The sequence below is a fragment of the Phoenix dactylifera genome, chromosome 1 (genome assembly GCF_009389715.1).
Source record: "Phoenix dactylifera cultivar Barhee BC4 chromosome 1, palm_55x_up_171113_PBpolish2nd_filt_p, whole genome shotgun sequence".
NCBI classification, from domain to species: Eukaryota; Viridiplantae; Streptophyta; class Magnoliopsida; order Arecales; family Arecaceae; genus Phoenix; species Phoenix dactylifera.
The window spans coordinates 28203113-28209384 of NC_052392.1; positions in this window are offsets into that span (position 1 = coordinate 28203113).

Here is a 6272-nt window from a genome sequence, read left to right on the forward strand (position 1 = left end):
CTATCTATTCATTCTTTCACTCATGATCTCAATTAGAGCCAAATACCAAGCGACCTACAACTTTGAAAGAAAAAAGAAAGAGATTTTGTGAGCTTTACAGTCTGGTAAAAATCTTCATGTATCTACACCAATACAATAATATAAATTTAAAAATAGCAAGAAATTATTACACACATTATGAAATTATAAACTGATTATCAATAATGCTCGAATAAACAGTATGCAATATGTACATCAAATATCAATAGAAATCGAACCACTCAAGAATAATATATCATATGATATCTCATAAATTTTTAATAATATTTTCAGGCAGCTTTTCATTCTGTTCTTTTTTAATTCGACCCGGATCTAGGATCAATTATCTTTTCCACTTTGCACCAAATCTCAGTCACATTTTCTGCTAGTGATGGGGCAATCAATAGGTGTATTTTCCACCGGTAATGGGACAATCGATAGTGTTACATTTTCAGTCTATGATGGGGCAATCAATGATAACGAGATCAGCACAGAGTTCTTGTTTATTCAATCAAGTTTACATCTGCGCATCAATTCTTTCTATTTTTGGCGGCCCCTAGTGGCCGACGATCCACAAGCGTGCTGGTAGCGACCTACGGCCATGCCGGTAGTGTGCCATGCTCGACGACAAATGGAAAAAATGGATGAAAAGAATGTGAAAGAGGGGAGACCCTGTTCACGATCATTCCGGCGACTCACCGGCTAGATTTCAAGCAAAATGGTGGCCCAAAATTGGAAAAAAGGAAGAAAGAAAGCTTACCTTGCATCCAGCAAGCTCTCCCAGCTGGATCGACGATGAACACCCCGAGATCCTCCATGGCAACAATCTCAAAAATCATCTCAAATCGGCAACAAACTTGGGTGATCAACAGTGAGGCTCGAAGGAAGGGTGAGTTTTTCTTAAATAGACATGGAGGCTAGGGTTTTCTAGCCTCTGACGGAGTCAAAGAGGACCCAGAGTCGGTCTCCTCTTCCGACTCAAATAGGGGAACCTCGTTCTTTTATTTTTGTTTCGTTTGGGCCAAGAAGACTAGGCCGATCAAGTGGATCAGGCCTACTAGTTTATTGGGTCTTACAAGCCTGGCAAGGATGCCAAAGCTTAAATAGAAAAAGAATATGAGAACTTGTGCAGGCATGTATTTAGTCCTATATTTGCTATACATTGGGGATCCTAGACACCTTTTAGCTGGCCTTTTTGGGTGAGATCCTGGGTTGTTAGACTAGCTATTTGGGTTGTCAAAAAGGAGGAAAGCAAAGTTTCGAGAAGTGAAAACATTCCAATTAGGAAGGTGAGAGGGAAATAGACAAAGTGAGGAGAAAACAAGGAGAAAGACAAGAAAAAACTAGAGGATGGAATTGATTTGCTCATATTAAAGTTCTATTTGGAAAAAAAAAACTATATCAAAGTGGAATGAACTTTATATTTTTTATGTGCAATAAAATTTGTGACTACAGGATGGTATTATTATAGGGTGACAAGTCGTTGGATAAACATTGATCTCAAAGATAATTTGGACACTAATTTTGTTATACATCTATCGTGACGAAACTAGCTTACAACTAAGATGTCAGTAGTGGTGTTATTCTATTATAACAAACTGACAGTCATACGATTTTTGACCATTATAGTGGTTATAATGGCTGTTGTTAACCAACCTATTTGATTTCAAATTGTTTACTAGTAAAGCAATAAATTTCATAGTGACCATCATGACAACCATATTAATTTAGGTATGATAGGTTAATGCCATAGGGCAAGCATCTCTAACTGATAAACTGGACGCACATTTTGATATACACCTATTGGGACTTAGTTTACTACTTAGATGTCAATAGCGGTGTTATTCCAATATAATGATAGTGAAAATGTTATTGAACATATCATCATGGTTGTGATGACCATTATTTTGCCAAGCTGTATGATTTGGAGTTATTTATTATTAAAATAATGACTTATGATTAGGTTATTATGATGGTGTTATAACAGAAAATTGCAGGATATAATGAAAGACAATGCAATTATTTTTAAAATCATTATTCACTCAGTAATATATATATGTATATATATATATATATATATATGTTAAGGTGATAGATACTTTCTTTGAGAAAACTAGTAAAGAATTAGAATTTTAAAAGAGCTTATATCATTTAGGGAAAATAACAGCTGTTACTATTGTTATGCAATGGTCATTATAACGGAATAATGGATAAATAATGGTTGTTCTTCAAATGTTCATATTAACATGAATAATGTAATGGCCCCCCTCTAGAACTGTTATAATGCCATGGCAGCCATTATATTTAAAATTATGCTACAAAGGAATTAACAAGAAATGAGTAATCCATTTCTTTTGTTACATCATGTTGCTAGAAAACATAGTGAACATTAAACTTGCAAGCCAGGATATGTCGCCTTTAGAAACATAATAATAGCCTTTATGGCAACTTAATATTTGCAACTGAAAATAGTATTTTTTTAGTTTTATCTTGGTTTCACAAGATTCATTTCTAGGCTGCCATTTCGAATAAAGTTAGTAAAGCGTTTGAATAGCTCCAAAATTGTTCCTCAGTGCTCTTGTATCTTCAGGAGCTCATTTTAACAACAAACGCAAACCTCATATTGCCTGCTACTGAACTTATCTGAAACATAGAACTAAGATGTTTCATGTATCACAAAAGTTAACAGCAAAACAAACAATGGCATATTACAGAAATATGGAAAAATGCCGATATATATATGCCGACGCTAGATATAAGCATCGGTAATTTGGCTCCGGCGCAAAAATTTGCCGACGCTTCTAAGTAGCGTTAGCAGAAATTAAACTACGATGACACTAATAAGTGTCGTCAAAAGCAAAATAAGCCAAAATGGCGCTTATAAGCATCGTCAAAATCAACCCTAAGATGACGCTTATATGCATCGTCCGAGGCCTAACACTAACCTAAGACGATGCTTATAAGCATCGTCAGAAGCCTACCTAACGTGGTACCTAAGACGATGCTTATAAGCGTCGTCAGAGGCTATTATAAAACCCAAACCCCCAACCCACCAACCCTAGCATCCTAATTTCGGCCCTCTTTTCATCTCTAGCGCCAACCGACCGACTCCAATCCCCCGACGAGCTCCGCCTCCGCCTGTCGCAGGTTTCTTTCTCCTCCTCCCACCTCTCCGGGGCCTCCTTCTCCTTAGCTTTCCCTCCCCTCCTTTTCTTCTTTTGCTATTCTATTAATTCTCAATCTCCCAAACCCATAGAGCAACCCCAATCTCAGATCTAAGAGGCTTAATCAAAGAAGAATCCATGCTAAGTTAGATTCCCTAAGTTCTCTTTATGGTGTTATTTGTTTTTTATCATGCTAAGTTAGAATTCCCGAGTTAACTTTTCAGTGTTTTTTTTATATATTTTATATGAAGTTTTGTAGAGATCTAAGGAAAGGAAGATAGATTGTTGGAAAAGATTGGAGTTTCCATTGATAGTCTTTTTGATTAAAAGATGATATCTGCTAATTAGGTTTTGTTCTTGCTTTCAATCTTTAACAAAATAAGATTGATTGATTAGATTTGGATTTATTTTTTTTTTCTTTTATAAGAAAACTTGGAACAAGCTGTAACTGTTTTTTACTATTTTTTTTTGGTACAACGGCGGCTCACACTCGACGAGTATGAATACGGCCAACAAAATCAAAAAACAAAATGCTACATAGACCCGCTGGCAGAGTTGCGTAGTCCACCCATACAAAACCACCCGAGTGATGAGCCGCAAATGAAACTACCCAGTCGGCAGCACCGTTTGCTTCCCTATAGCTTTTTTTTACTATGAGAATGTAAACTCTGAACAATATTCAATTACTTTCATTCAAAATGTTTTTCTTTATCTCTTAAAGCACATATATGGTTAAATGCTAAACCTTTGCCGATCTTATTTCTAGTTTCCCTGTTAAGTCTCCAATTCCATTTATTTAAGTAACATTACATATCCATCTTAATACACTAATTTGTACTTTCTACATCAAATTGAATGCTTTTGTGCAACCTTTTGTTCTAAAATCACAATATTATGCTATAATGAACTCCATAAGCATACATTCTTGTTATCAATTTATGAAGACACTTCCTCCAGTTTTCTTATAATTTTTCAGGTCAAGCTTATAATGATTATGTTCGTTCCACAACAAATCTAATCTTTTCTATGTATTGGTTTGATTGGACCAAATGCTTTCATTGTATTGTATTGTCCTGCGTTATATTGATTAGATTTCAACTTTTCTAACCTGCTTTGAATTTTGTTGGAAGAAGAGGATGATGAGTTATTGTGTTCTCTTATCATCTTTAGTTAATAAATATTATTCCTTAGGCGCATTTCATTTAGTATTGAATTGTCGCTTAACTGATATTGATTCTTATTTGATCAGATTGCATCTATGTTGCATAGGTTTGTCCTTCTCAGGTAAGTAACTACATCCATTTGAATATTTTACATAATTATCATATATTTTTGTATTACCATAATGATTTTCGTATTCTTAACCTCTAAAGTTTTTATCTTTTTCTTGTAGGTTCCCGATACTTTCTCTATTCGTAAAGATAATGATGTTGTCATCGATCCCTGATAGCTCTTAGACTATTCATTTAGGAGTTTTATATGTATATTTTTTATGATTTTTGAACTACATTGTAAATATAAATTGATAATGTAAATGTAATCATATTTGACAATATGAATATTTTGAATAATCTATTAATCATGTAATAATATAACTTTTGTTGGGTATGTGTTTAGTGTATATATATATATGTATACAGAGTTTTAAAAAAAAATAATTTTTTTTCAAAAAAACTAATTATAACGACGCTTGGTAATACTAAAAAGCGTCGCTAATTCGCAACGAATGCCGATGCTTATAAGCGTTGCTAAAAAGCGTCAGCATTTAGCGACACTTTTTACAAGCGTCGACAAATTGATTTTCAATGCTCATATTGACGCTTTTTACAAGCATCCGCAAATTGATTTTCAACGCTCATATTGCTGATACTTTTGCAATGCCTTATAAAGCGTCAGTAATAAAACTAACGACGCTTATTAGTGTCGGTATAGATAATAAAAAGTATCGGCAATGCTTGATTTTCTTGTAGTGGCAGTCACTGATATGAAGACTACCACAAGTCCAATAGGTTCGTTCTGGCATGATCACATTTAATTTGAAATCGACTTGTCTGGCAATTTCCTTAACTACAAAAATTTTGGCTGAGATCCGATACAGACACCTTACGAAATGAGGTATAGACACTAAATTATAATCTGACCATGACCTATTTGAAAAAATGCTGCATTAATCTGTGTTTCTATTAGATATGACCTCTCACCATGCTTGCTAAATAACCAATTGACACAATACAATTCAATCATGGTAGCATCGCATCTAATTGTACTAGTTTTATAGATTAGCACTTAGTGATATCAACCAAACATAACCTAATACCTAGATGAGTTATATTTCTTTGTTCTTAAAAAAAAAAAAAAAAAGAATATAAGAGGCTTCTGATACCCAATCAATTTATTTAGGTGATAAATTTTAATGTCATTCATCCAAACTTCAACTCCAGTCACTAGCTGATTTTACCAATCGAACTACTTGGCACCTACTTATTGAAAAGGGAAAGATTTGTTTAACCTTCTATTTTTAAAATATTGAATCATTTATTAACCAAGAGAGACTGTATTGTCATTTGTATGGTAATAAATGTTAAAGATATGCATGCAAGACTCAAATTAAATTTGAAAGTTAATTTCATTTAATATTCTCTTTAATAATTCAATTCATGTTTGGAAATTCTGGCTCATTACTTGTTTTATCATTTGTAAATTAAATATTTTATAACGGGCAGGAGCCAACCATTCTCAATGAAACCCAGTGCCACCCACAGGAATCACCAACAGAACCTGTAATGCGAAGTTTCGCAGTCATGTATGGGAGTTTGGATCCTCTCAGGTTCGCGATCACAGCCATCCGTGTGTTGCAGGACGGTGCAGATGGATCGGGCACCATCTAATACAGTGTCGTTGTACCATGTGCAGCATGGGCTCCAATGCATCAGAGGCCGACCATCAAGCTCGATCCCGGAAATTGAGAAGATCTGGACTCGAATACATGAGGCCTTGAGCCGGAGCATTACGTGTACCAACCTCACCAGCCGAGCGCCAAACGTCTCCCTCTCCATTTGAAGAAGCGAAGCCAGCTCTCTCGCTGTGTCC